We start from the raw sequence: 14,200 nt of genomic DNA on the forward strand, positions 1-14,200 counted from the left end.
ATTTGTTACAGATAGAACATTCTATTTCATTTTCAAGAGCAGAAAAGTTGTTGTATGTTATTTTCATGATTCCAGTCACACTCCTTTGATTTCATGCTTCTCTAGTCATGATGGTCTTGTAGGCAACGCATTGAGCTGCTTTATGTCCAAAGTTATGACAAGAGAAACATTGGCCATGGAAGAAATTCCTGCGATCATCAAACCTTCCATTGTAATATCCATTCATTCTTGAGGTAAATTGAGAATGATTTACCTGTGGTTGGTTGTAGCTTTTTTTCATCCTTGAAGTAGATTTCCCTCGATTTACTTGGTGATTTCTGTTCATTCTTGAAGTAAATTGTCCCTGATGTACCTGGTGATCTCCATTAGGCCTTTGATGTCGATTGTCAACCTGTTCACTTTTCCTTGCAGCTTCAAGATAACTTTTGGAGGTAGATGGCTTCTATGCTTGAGATGTTTATTTAGTATACCCAAGACCTGTCTTGATTAGAGGAGAATGATGCACTTTTATAATCTCATCTAAATTTTTTAGATCCTTTAGCAAATCTAAGATTAAGAGCTTTCGTTTTCTCAATGTCCTTTCTAAGTCCCACAATTTCACATTCTAACTTTTCATTGTGTTTCTCCATTTCAGCAAGTTGGAATGTCAAAGTATCTATAATCATATTTTTCTCTTCTAAGCAAATTTTGAGTTTAGAAATTTCTTCATAAAGACTTTCTTCATCTATAGCATCTAAGAAATCATCATCTTCAAAAGCCATCAAAAGTCTATAATCATTACCTTGTTCATCTTCATCACTATTTGAAATTCCATCACTGTCTTCATGTGTGTAATAGCTCTTCTTACTTACATTCTGTTTTCTATTCCATCTAACTGGTTCCTTACCTTTGTCAAGCTTATCTTTATGAGGACACTTGGAAGCATAGTGACCGACTCTTCCACAAGCAAAACATTTGAAAGCTAGCTTACCTCTGAATCTTCCAAAACCCCGTTGAAGGTTCTTGGCAAAATTTGATTCTTCCTCTTCTTATAACATATGTCTTGAGTCATTGTAATCTCCTTTTCCTGAGGCTTTGAATGCGGCTTCTCTCTTGTCTGATGGTCCCCCTTTTCTCATTTCGTAAGTGGTTAGGATTCCATGTAGCTGTGACATGGTAAGGCTCTGTAGATTCTGTTTTTCTTTTATTGCGGAAACTTTTGATTCAAACATAGAAGACAAATATCTTAGAACCTTTTCAACCAAAACAACTTCTTTTATTTCTTCACCCAAATTTTTCCTACAATTAACAATGTCATCTATACGTAGGAAATAGTTAGCCACACTTTCATCATTGTACATTCTGAGATTTTCATATTGAATTATGAGAGTTTGTAGTTTTGCTCATTTTACCTGTTCATCTCCTTCATAGCTCAGAACGATCTTGTCCCATATTTCTTTTGCAGTTTTGAGCTACATAACCTTGACAAATTCTGATTGAGATAGGCTCCCTAATAGAGTATTGATAGCCTTTGCATTTGTTTCATACTGCTTCTTACCAGCTGTATCTATAGGAGTTGTTGATGGAAAAGTGTATCCTGTTTCCACAATATCCCAAACTTTTGTACCAAGAGATTAAAGATAGGCAGTGATTCTTACCTTCCAATAGATGAAGTTGCTTCCATAAAAAATTGGTGGCCTGATTGATGCTTCTTTTTCGTAATTGCTCATGATGATAGATCTTCCTTCAAGCGATCAAGCTTCTTCTGAAGGACTTGCTCTGATACTAATTGTTGGAAATAATACTGAGGGGGGGGGTGAATCAGTATTATCAGGTCAATTATTTTTCATTTCACAAACATATTTGTATACGCTACTTCAGCTAGTAAATACCACGTATGTACGCAACTTTAGTTAAGGAAACAAGTGTATATGAGAAGACTTGTAATTTTAAATTATTCTTCAGATGTTGATCATTATTCTGTGCATCAAACCATATGAACAGTAACCAGGAACAGAAAAACATAACAAGCAATCACACATAAGAACACAAGATATAAGGTGGAAACCCAATGTGGGTGAAAACCACCTGCTGCAATTCGTCTCTATCTTCTTTCAATTAGAAACTTCTTTTACAATGTTTCTGTACTGGTGCGGTCTTATACCAGTACGCAGGCTGCTACCTGAAGAAGGCTACAACCTTCTCTCGTTCGCCAGCTTCTCCTGGAAGGGAGCTACAACCCCCTTAACTCTTGTACTAGCTGAGGTACTAGTACGTAGGTGTTGACCTACAGAAGGCTACAACCTTCTCTTTTCTTCCAAGGACCTCATTTCATAAATTTTCAGGCTGGATCCATGTATATCAATCAAACATCAAGTATATCTGTATTAACCAACCTCCTTTGTACAAACAAATACTGAATCAACCAATAATTTCTCAGAATGCTGTAACCAGAAAACAATACGAGTAACCAAACACCAATCCTGAACCCAGAATACTGCAGTAATAAATAGAAGCAGCTAAAAAATATTTCATGAGATATACTCTACTTCAATATATGGAACCTGCATGCATACACTTCTATATCAAGGCCATCCAGCGTATACGCTGTTTTATGTTAGCAAACCAATGTGTATACACACCTCTGCGCGCTGAACCTGCGTACAGATCTATAAAAGATAATTTATCTTTTTACTTATTCAAACATTAGTTATATCCATATTATCTTATTTATATACCACATCATGCGTCAAATATAATAGATCAAAGATTTCACAAAAATACTTCTCTTCAAACCGCCTTAAGATCTTGACCCATCAATAGAACTTATCCTTCTCCTTACACTCAGGTTCCTCCTTGATTCAAATCTAGTTATGCACCATAACCAAATGACAGTATTCTCGATCTTTCTCTTCATAAGATATTCAATGCTTCAGTTCATACCTTGCCAAATGATCTCCTTCCCTTTTTATAGACTTAGGCCTTACTCACACCATGGTCCAAAACCATAGAGATCCAATACTAAGGACTCAATACCTGGGTTCAACACTTTGGATGCAATACCAAGGACCAACGCCATAGGTTCAAATATGACAGAATAAATACCATGGACCAACCATAAGCTTTCCCACATGTACACACTTTTCTTTGCATGAAAGTGCGTGCATACGTATACACACCTTTTGGTCGGTATACCCACGTGTATACACGATTTTGTTAAGATGAACCTACGTATACATTATTTTCTTTCATTCTGAGAGCCTGAACTGTGATCTGCCCTTTGAGTGAGTTGCCATCAAGGACAACACCTGTGCCATAGTGCCAAACCTTGTGATCTACCCTTTGAGTGAGTTGCCATCAAGGACAACACCTGTGCCATAGTGCCAAACTTGTGCAATAATGTCGACATAACAATTATGGGATTTCATCCTATACGACACCTTAGCCACCCGAGAGGACAACAGAGCGTAGGAAAAAGATTAGAATTATCCTTTGAAGCAAGCAAATGCACTATAGACTCCATCAAGCAGTTAAAGCGGTTGGTGGTAAATTATGACCCCTTCATACTTAGAATGGCCGAGTGCCTTTGTAATGAAACTCTATATATACCCAGAAACAAGAGGTAATTAGGGTTGATGGTTGGTGTTTTGATGTAAGGTTCAACTTCTGGAGACTGTGACTATTTTGATACTTGCAGCATCTCATCTTCATTTTCAGCTAATACAAGCTTCTTTTGTTGTTAATTACTCACTTTTCATTCTCCTTCTATTCTAAGCTATGCTTGATATGCTGTATTTCTGAGCTCTTGATATTTAGCATTTAGAGGAGCTATTATCCTACCTCTATTCTAAAGGCTTGCATGTATCAGTGAATGAGTTATTTAGGTTTCGTTTCACCTAATGCCAGAGAGCTGTCATCCTGTTTGTGTGTTGGGGAATTAGATTTACAGACTTCTTTACTGGTTGCAGTCGGTCATCACATGGTCTTGTGCATCGACTGGTGTGGTTAGTATTCTCCATATTCACCCAATCCTTAAATCATGAGTAATTGGTGGTCTAAAGCCTTGTAATCTGGGGGTGTTCACACATGTCTGGAGTCAAGCAAAGTAGAAGTGGTTATCTGGCTTGAACAAGCATCATCTCTTCCATTCATCCATTTGCAATGATAAGTTGAATTTGTAATGTTCCTAAGCATCTCCGAGCTACAACCTAGGAGAGTTTTTTAGGGTGATAACAAGGCGAAATGTATTTTGTAATTAGTGCTTGCATTTAGCCTTTTTTAATACCATATTTTGAAAATATTCTTCTTCAATTGTATTTTATGGTGTGCAAGAGATTAATAGTGGTAATTTTAGTGTTTTTTTTATTATCAAATTGAATATAATATTATTGGGATAATTTATTTCACCACAATTTCCTTTGTGATTTGTGGAGGATAAATTTGAATTTGATGGTGGATTTTTATCATTTAAGGGTTCTATTATTAACTCATCTAGTCCTTTGATAGTAGATCAATTCCTTCTATATGTTCATTAGTTATTCTCAGTGTTTTGTCCTTCTCAAGCTATGCATTATATAGCCAATAGAGATTGCATTTGATGGACTCTAGTTTTCTACTTCATTTTCATCCACCATTTTTTAATAGTGTAATAATTTGTCTTTACATAGATGTCTTAAAACAAATCTCGTATTACATTTGTATCAAATATTTCCATTATTTATTAATTTTGGCCATTGCCTTTGATATTTTTCTATTGATTTGTCAATTATATCTAATTTTTGCACATACATCTTCATAATGATGATCATGTAATGTGGATCCAACACAATTATCCATTTCAACATTAGGTTTTTCGATATGGAATTTACATCTTAAATAATTTTAGATGATAACACTTTTTCTGAGAAAGAGAAAGAAAAAAAAAATTATTCAAAAAGTAAATTTAAACAAAAAAAAAATATAATAATAATAATAATAATAGGAGGGCACAATCTTAAAAGAAATCACATATATGGATGGAATTACAAAATATCGGCTAATAATTAGAGTACAATTTTTCTAAAGAAAATTATATAATTTTTTTTTTTAATGTTAATGTTTCAAATTCAATAAAAAATTCATTTTAAGAACAACATGTCAAATGTGAAAATTTTATTAATAAATATTGAAAATGGGAAAAAAGATTATATATATATATATATATATATATATATATATATATATATATATATATAGATATAGATATATATATATAGATAAACTTATTTAAATTTTTTTTTTCCCAAAGACCAATAAATAAAAGTAAGTAGGACCCTTTTTTAATATCCAACTAAAAAATCAAAGAAAGTCAAATTTAAATCATTTTTTTCCTTCTTCTGCACTATATAGAGTAACTATTGTTTTAACCATTTACTAATAATTTAATTATAATATGTCATTTTTAAATTTTCATTATTATTTATTATATTATATTATTATTTATTAATTATATATATATATATATATAGTTAATGTTTATATTTTATATATGGAAATTGGTTTATGAGTTGTTGGTCATGGTTGAGAAATTCTCCCAACCTCTTCTTATAAATTAGAAATAAGTTAGATCTCATAAAATATTATAAAATAATGATTGAATATAATGTATGTAACCATGCATACTATATAACCATGCATACCATTATGTGAAATATATTCTATTTTCAATCCATCTTTCTTGGTATAAGAGTGCTAGGTTGGATCTGTGTTTATTTAAACTGTCGTTGAGGCTTTTCTGTGATAGATTGCTATTGCATGGAGGCTATGAGGTGATTGAGGAAAACATGTTGCATTGGAACGAGATTGATATCCATTGAGAGGTACAGATCATAGAGCACTGCTACGCTGGAGTGAAGTGACCGTGAGAAGGGTTCATAGCTCATCTCAATTAAACTATCTATATATGTGGAATTAAAATTCTTAGAATGAGGGCATGCTTATTGCGATAGGGAGAGATGGAAGGTGACTGACGATGTTCATCCTTTCTCATGACATTGTTTTTTTGAAGGCATTTAATCAACTCTAATATATCATACATATAACCTTCCATACAAACAACAATTGGCACCATGATTTGGAGACAGGGTATGCTTGAAATTATTTAGGCTAGTTGTATCACATTTATTGTTAGAGACATTGGCTACATGGCAAGATTTGTTGTATTCAAAAGCATTGGAGTGTGAGATGATCAGAGATTTAAAGTTTATTTGACTGGAGAATAAGAGTTTATCTGATATCAAGTCTGTGCGCTGGTTTGTTTTGAGTCAAGTCATTGAATAGATGAAGTGTGGTGTAGTGAGCCCAATGTTATCTAGCTTGTGGTCATTTATCTAAAGAAATGGAGTCGTTTCATAAGCGGGCACCTATGTATCAAACAGTTTGACATCAGCATGTGTGAGAGGGGCTCAACTCTTGACCTTAGCATGGATCAAGCACGCGATATTTTTTGTAGTCCGATTGTTGATGATGTGATAAGTGGTTGATTTATGTGATATAGGTAGAATAGTTTATGGTTGTTAATTATATGTAGAACCATTATTGTAGAGTAATAAATATGTTTATTTATTATCCTAGTGGGAGAGATATGCATTTAGAATGTCTGCTTGCATATAGGAGGCCCTACTGCGTATGAGAAAGTGTGATATTAGGCATACGACATGGAATTGTAGACACTGGGCTACCCATTTTCTAAAAGGGAAGGTAAACGAATCAACCAGGATAGTCATTGATGATTATTTATTGACTTATGATGATGATGAATTTAAAGAAGAAATTAAAATTTTCAAACTTATTTAAAACAATTACAGTTTAGTGAAAAAGTTCAATATAGATGGTTTTCCAGATATGGAAGGATATCCCATTTGTTGAAGATGTGGGAGTGGTATTCTTATGAGGTTATGTGACAACCTAGGACATTGTTCAGTGATTCAGGAGTTCATGAGTGGAACTCGGGAATCCAACTTGATAACTACACTTTTACGAGGGTTATGAGGCAACTTATGGCGCCCATGCTAATATGGAAGTTGTAAACCATTTAATAAATGATTATGTATTTTATTGTTTATGGGTAGTTTCAATAAGTTTATGTGATTTAAACATTAAGGGGGCACTTGGAATTAATGCTTACATTCTATATTTGAGAAATTAGTTTGTGTGAAATAGATTTTGTTTTTAATCATTCTTTCTTATATATATATATATATATATATATATATATTGAATAGATTATTCTTTTTTATCTTTATAATATTTTCTTATTTGATAAATGAGTCATTTTATATTTTATAATTTCTATAATTAATTATGTAAATCAAGTTTCTTTTATTTTTATTGATTTTAAAACTTATATATATATAATAATTAAAGAGTTACACCCGGATGCGGGTGATATAACGTGCCATTAATGCAGGCACCTGTCTCAACACCTGTGACGCGGTTGAGAGGACGGGTTTGAATCTCAAGGTAATGAAGAAAGGAATTTATTCAATTCCCATGACAGACGACATTAAGTTGCTGCAGATTTGGGAGGACGGCGCATTCAAGCCAAGCGAGCCTGCTCAGGACTTGAAGCGCATAGGGATGAGGGATCCTTGTCCTCCGCCGGTGATGAATGCTGTGAATCCGCTATTTAGTCGGAATGCCCAGACATGCCAGGACCAGAACATGCCATTTGAGGTTGGAATTTGGCAAGAGAATTCACCAGAGGGTCGATTCAGGGTGGTTGAGAAGAGCTTCAAAGCCCTTGCGTTAGGAGCTATGATGCGCAGCAGAGGTGTGCCTCGACGAGGCGGTAGATCTGGCATTCGCATTGCAAATGAAGGGGAGGAGCCGCATCCTATCGCTCCCATGGCCGCCATGCCCCCCTCATCCTCCAGCTCTGAGCAGGAGTTTCTGGTTCTGCAGGATTCATACCAGACATTCCGCCTCAGAATTCCTGGAAGGCTCATTCGATCAGACGTAATTGTCAATTTCTCGGTTTATCTCTCAGAGGCGGCTCCTGAAGATCACTCCTCGTCTTCCCCTGCCTCTGCAAGCATTCAGAGCAGCGATATACTTCTCAGGGACATGAATGGTAGAGTTCATCGTGTGCCCCGTCCCCTGGTTGTCGAAGAGCAGATTATTCAGCCTCCGCAGGTCCTGGTCTAGGAGAATTCGGCTCAAGCCGCGTCTGTGCAGGAAATACCGCCTCCGTTTAATCGTGCTCAGGATAGAGAAGAGGGCCACGACTCAATTCAACCAGGCTCGGATGGGCAACTTCAGCTTGGCGAGGAGCTAGTCATCTGGCTCGACTCGCCTAGTCCGGAGCAGAGGAAGCCACCGGCGTCGCCTAGCCAACCTTCTTGAGTCTCCTCGGAAGCTCTTTTCAAGGTTTTTGCTCAAAGTTATCTATGTCTTTGTCGATTCTCATCTTGGTCATTTTCAGTCCTAGTTCTCAGCCTCTTCATGGCTGCTTGTTTCTAGTCAGTGCAGTTAGTGTGTTAAAGGTTAGAGTCAATGGGATATACAGGGTCTGTAGTTTGTCTGTCCATGTTCAAAAAGTCTGTTGTCCAAGGAACTCAAATGGACAAGTTTTTGTAACTCAGTCACAGTGGCAAGATAGTCTGTTTCAGTTGTTACTGTTAGAGGGCTGGCCACGGCCCCCTCGGATGATGTAAACCATGTAAATATTTTTCTTACCCTAATATAGAAGTAGACTTTACCTAGAAAAAATAATAATTAAAGAGTTACACTAGCAATTTTTCCATCTAGAATGCCAATTTCCTCTAATAAACTAATCATAGATATAAACAAAAAAACCATTCTACTAATACTCTAATTTAGATACATAAATTCGACAAAAAAGTTTATTCCTCTTGGTCTGGGGCCTAAGGAGTTATTTATTATAAATATTAATATCAATCAATTATTTAATTAAAATAAAAATTATATAATTAGATTTACTTATTGTTATAGGTGTTATCACCTCAGAAACAATTTCTAAATTGTTCACATCATTTTGATTGTAAAGGTTTGGTGTTAGTCCGAGTTTAGTTTTCTTTCAAGATTGGGATTTTGGGCTTATATTTCTCAATATATGGACAAAATTGGTATTGTTGGGTCAAATAGCACCCCTTACAGATGACAGCCGGCAAATAAAATTCGAGCAAGTCAAAGCAGATGGGTTTTCTCACTTATGTGAATTATGGGTGCTTCGCCAAATTCTGTCACCAATACTCGTAAAGCTTTTGACAACACTCTGTGTGCCATATGTCTTTTCTCGTGGTAATATCAGGGAGCAAATTTTTCACCTTTACACAAAGAAAAAAAGTACAGGACCTTACTAACAGCAAGGAGCAAACAAATGTTTCTAGAAAAGTACGACTGGAACCAGCACAGAGTTCCCTTGAAATAGCATCTGAGATAGATTCCAGAAGAGATCATACGGATGAGTTTCTTGAATGCCAAGAATGAGAAAGGCATCTAGAGATTATATCTGAGGTCGAATCTGATAGAGTGAATATGAATGATGTCCATGGGAAACAAGCCTCTAAAACATCATTGGCACATGTTACTAGTGAAGTTAAAATTAGTCCTGGAGTGTCATATTTCCATACAACCCTTGAATCTAATAGGATACAGGAAGTTCAAGTTTCTGTTAATGAAGTATTTGTGCAACATGATGCTCCTTTTGTAGTTCGTCAGGTGCGAGGGGTGCAAAGTTCTTATGGAACACAATAAGAGTTTAATAATGTAAGAGAGATTAATTTTCCAAATCAGGGACCTTCTGTACAGAATATTGAAGGACCAGACTTCGTTGCTGCAAATCGCAAGTCCTTTGAGGAGGAAAAAGAAATGTCAAATCGCCTCTCTGAAAATCATGAAACACGTGGAGGACAGAGAAGGATCACGCTGCCTTGTTGATAATTATGCACTAAGTGAAGAGCTAAATGTCCTTCCCGTTAATCTGGACACAACTTTGATGGAGAAAAAAGAATCAAATTTTCCAGCAGAACATCACAGATTACATGTGCTGCAGGGAATGGAAGGGGCAATTTTTGAACCTCAAGGTGCACAGAGTAAAAGCAATGAAGAAAAACAATTAATTAATACGGAACCAAATAATGTCATTGATGCAAAGATTGAAATCACTAGCAACATTTGGACTTACAAACTTGACTTCACTGAGTTTTAAAAAGAGAAATACAATAACTGCATCAGGCTTGCGTGCCTTAGTTGGTCTTGTGAACTTGACAAGTCTGGATTTGGAGATGTGCTCAGGGATTCATGTTACACTGAAGATAAGCTACTCCAAACAAGGATATTCTCATACTCAGATACACAAAGGCATCGACTTGGACCCAACTATTTGATGCTGCCAGCCAATGCACCCAAGTGTGCACATCACAATAATCATCATGAGGGATTCATGAACTTTATGCACAGGGATGAAGAGGTCAACTACTTTCCATCAAGGTTCAGTCCAGTTCGTCATGCTGAGAGATTTCCGATTCCTACCTATACCAATACTCGCAAGCGAGAGAAGTGTGTGATAGATAAGGAGAATACTTTCAAACAAACTGGAGAGTGATATCGTTCATTTGCACCAGATAGCCAAGAGCGTTTTGACAGCCAACATTAGGCTGAGGCTTAGCCTCCCCAACCTGAGAAGGCTCTCTCACAAGATTAAAGATTTGGATAATGAATAAGATGGCTAACTCTTGTGAAACAAAGGTAAAATGTGAGTGGTGGAAACACAATTAGAAACTATCCATTGGGCTTATGGAGTCAACATCATTTCAGTATAACAATAGTATCAACCTTACATAGAAGTCAAGGCATTCAGGATTCAACACATCTAGAACATACCAGAAACATATAGGACCACACAGTATATGAATTTATACAGGAAATTAGAGCACCATGAGTGAGTTCTAAGTTATTACACATTCATACCGCTGCAAATATTGGGAAAAGAACAATACAACACATTCTGAACATCGAATCCCACTTGAGTCCTGAGAAGCAAAGCCAATCTTGTATTACTAAAACAGAGTCTTTACATAAAGCCAAATACCAGAACTTTTTTGAATCATTTTCCAACCCCTGGTACATTTCCCTCTCTCCTATATATAGAATTCTTTTACAAGGCTGAGATTCCTCCTCCAACATGAGGGGAACTCGAACTCTACTTCTTATGATACATATTCAAACTTTAATTACCTATTAAATGTAAAAAACTGCTAACTAGACTTTTTAGAGATCTAAGGAAAATATGAGTCTAACTCCATATCATGCTAATAATAGCATTAATTACAATCAATTCTGCTTCTTTGACAAGTGGTCTCTTTAGTTTAGCTGTGGTAGGTGTTTGTAACTGCCTGCTGGCCCTTAATGTCACATCTTCTCCATTTCTCTTGAAAAGTAGGAAACTGCCCCTGTTTATCTGCTTTTGGTTTTCCTCAAAGATATTCGAAACCAATGAACCATGTCCTTCTTCTTTGATTTTACAAAAATATATTAGAATGCCACGTCCTTGATGTGTTGTCGACCTTTTCCATGTGTGAAGACAAGATCTCCTCAACGTTGTCTGACATATCATGAACTGTAGTAACTCTGATCATTTTATAACAATAATTTTAGAGTTCGAATATATGTTTCTTCCACCTGTTTCTTCCCTTGTTGAATGTTTACACCTGTTACATGATCCTTTGAAGAGATTCCTTTTTCAAAAATTTCCCCTCAGTCCCTCAAAATTTGTTTGACTGAGTTTTAATTATGTAGCTACAGCAGTTTCGTTGCACGCTACGAAACTGCTGTGCAATCACAAAAACACAGTTTAAATGCCAAATTTCGACTGTCTTGAGCCTCTTTGTATTTCTGACCCCTTCATGGAATTCCTCTTTTGGTTGCTGGCAATATTTGCTTGTAACTTTTCAAGAAACAAATATTTCTCCTGAGGAAGAGATGCAATGACACCAATAACACCATTGACTGTTCCAAATATAACTGTAGGAATCCGGCTAGATTCTGAATCTAGCAGATGCATAACAAGAGATCCATGCCTAAAAAGATATAAAAAACTCTCCTAATTGGTATTCACCTACCACTTCCAATTTTCCTCTCTCTTCATCAGTTGCAACATCACTATTTTTCCTCACTGTAAAAAGGCTGAAAATATTCTCTGCTCCAGAGTATATATCGTCATCCAGAATTTCAACTACTGTCATTTAATTTTCATTATAATCATGAGTCCTTTTAGATGCATCAATCCACTCATGACAATAGACCTGTCAAAGTTTATAAGTAGGTATCTATCCCCTAGACCTAACATATGTCCAATCACTGATAAATCATCAGTTGTAATTTCAATTTCATCAACCACTAGCACTATGTACTAAAGTAAAAGCAATTTTATCTTCACAGAGAGAATTCATCTTTCTCCTGCCTCTCATATATGTAGAAAGATTAACAAGAAGCAGCATCCTATTATAAAATGTCGCATCCCACATTGCATGCTGCAGTTCGAACTTCTTACATATTTGCTTTCATGTTAAGGCGAGCTGCTATCTTCTGACCCAGTGATTTGTAACATTGTGACCAGTAAGATATCCAAAGATTGTAAATTTCATGGGTGACCCTAGGATCTGATAAAGCTGCCACCGATTTCTTCACAAAACGCTCTTGCCTATCTGGTGAAAATGAACGATATCGCTCTCCAGTTTGTTTGAAATTATTCTCCTTCTCTATCACGCACTTCTCCCGCTTGCCAGTATTGGTATAGGCAGGAATGGGAAATCTCTCAGCATGACGAACTGGATCGAACCTTGATGGAAAGTAGTTAACCTCTTCATCCATGTGCATAAAGTTCATGAATCCCTCGTGATGATTATTGTGATGTGAACACTTGGGTGCATTGGCTGGCAGCATCAAATAGTTGGGTCCAAGTTGATGCCTTTGTGTATCTGAGTATGAGAATATCCTTGTTTGGAGTAGCTTATCTTCAGTGTAACATGAGTCCCTGAGCACATCTCCAGATCCAAAATTGTCAAATTCACAAGACTAGATAAGGCACGCAAGCCTGATGCAGTTATTGCATTGCTCTTTTTAAAACTCAGTGAAGTCAAGTTTGTAAGTCCAAATGTTGCCAGTGATTGCAATATTTGCATCAATGACATTATTTGGTTCCTTATTAATTAATTGTTTTTCTTCATTGATTTTACTCCGTGCACCTTGAGGTTCAACAATTGCCCCTTCCATTCCCTACAACACATGTAATCTGTGATGTTCTGCTGGAGAATTTGATTCTTTTTTCTCCATCAAAGCTGTGTCGAGATTAACGGGAAGGACATTTAGCTCTTCACTTAGTGCATAATTATCAACAAGGCAGCGCGATCCTTCTCTGTCCTCCACGTGTTTCATGATTTTCAGAGAGGCGATTTGACATTTCTTTGTCCTCCTCAAAGGACTTGTGATTTGCAGCAATGAAATCTAGTCCTTCAATATTCTGTACAGAAGGTCGCTGATTTGGAAAATTAATCTCTCTTACATTATTAAACTCTTGCTGTGTTCCATAAGAATTTTTCACCCCTCGCACATGACGAACTACAAAAGGAGCATCGTTTCGCACAAATACTTCATTAACAGAAACTTGAACTTCCTGTATCCTATTAGATTCAAGGGTTGTATGGAAATATGACACTCCAGGACTAATTTTAACTTCACTAGTAACATGTGCCAATGATGTTTTAGAGGCTTGTTTCCCATGGACATCATTCATATTCACTCTATTAGATTCGACCTCAGATATAATCTCTAGAGGCCTTTCTCATTCTTGGCCTTCAAGAAACTCATCCATATGATCTCTGCTGGAATCTATCTTAGATGCTATGTCAAGGGAACTCTGTGCTGGTTCCAGTCGTACTGTTCTAGAATCATTTGTTCGCTCCATGCTGTTAGTAAGGTACTGCACTTTTTTTCTTTGTGTAAAGGTGAAAAATGTGCTCCCTGATATTGCCACGAGCAAAGACATATGGCACACAAAGTGTTGTCAAAAGCTTTACGAGTATTGGTGACAAAATTTGGCGAAGCACCCATAATTCACGTAAGCTAGAAAAACAATCTGCTTTGACTTGCTCGAATTTTATTTGCCAGATGTCATCTGTAAGGGGTGCCATTTGACCCAACAATACCAATTTTGTCCATA

The 14,200-nt window shown here is 36.3% G+C and overlaps 1 pseudogene; it reads right to left on the minus strand.

The window, feature by feature from the left end:
- Positions 1 to 12,528: 12,528 nt before the first annotated feature.
- On the minus strand, positions 12,529 to 12,852 carry LOC149192058 (catalase pseudogene; annotated as a pseudogene).
- Positions 12,853 to 14,200: the final 1,348 nt, after the last annotated feature.

The sequence above is a fragment of the Pinus tabuliformis genome, chromosome 2_2, assembly GCF_031772625.1.
Source record: "Pinus tabuliformis cultivar Carrire ecotype Pingquan chromosome 2_2, CPIR1, whole genome shotgun sequence".
In the NCBI taxonomy this organism is placed as follows: Eukaryota; Viridiplantae; Streptophyta; class Pinopsida; order Pinales; family Pinaceae; genus Pinus; species Pinus tabuliformis.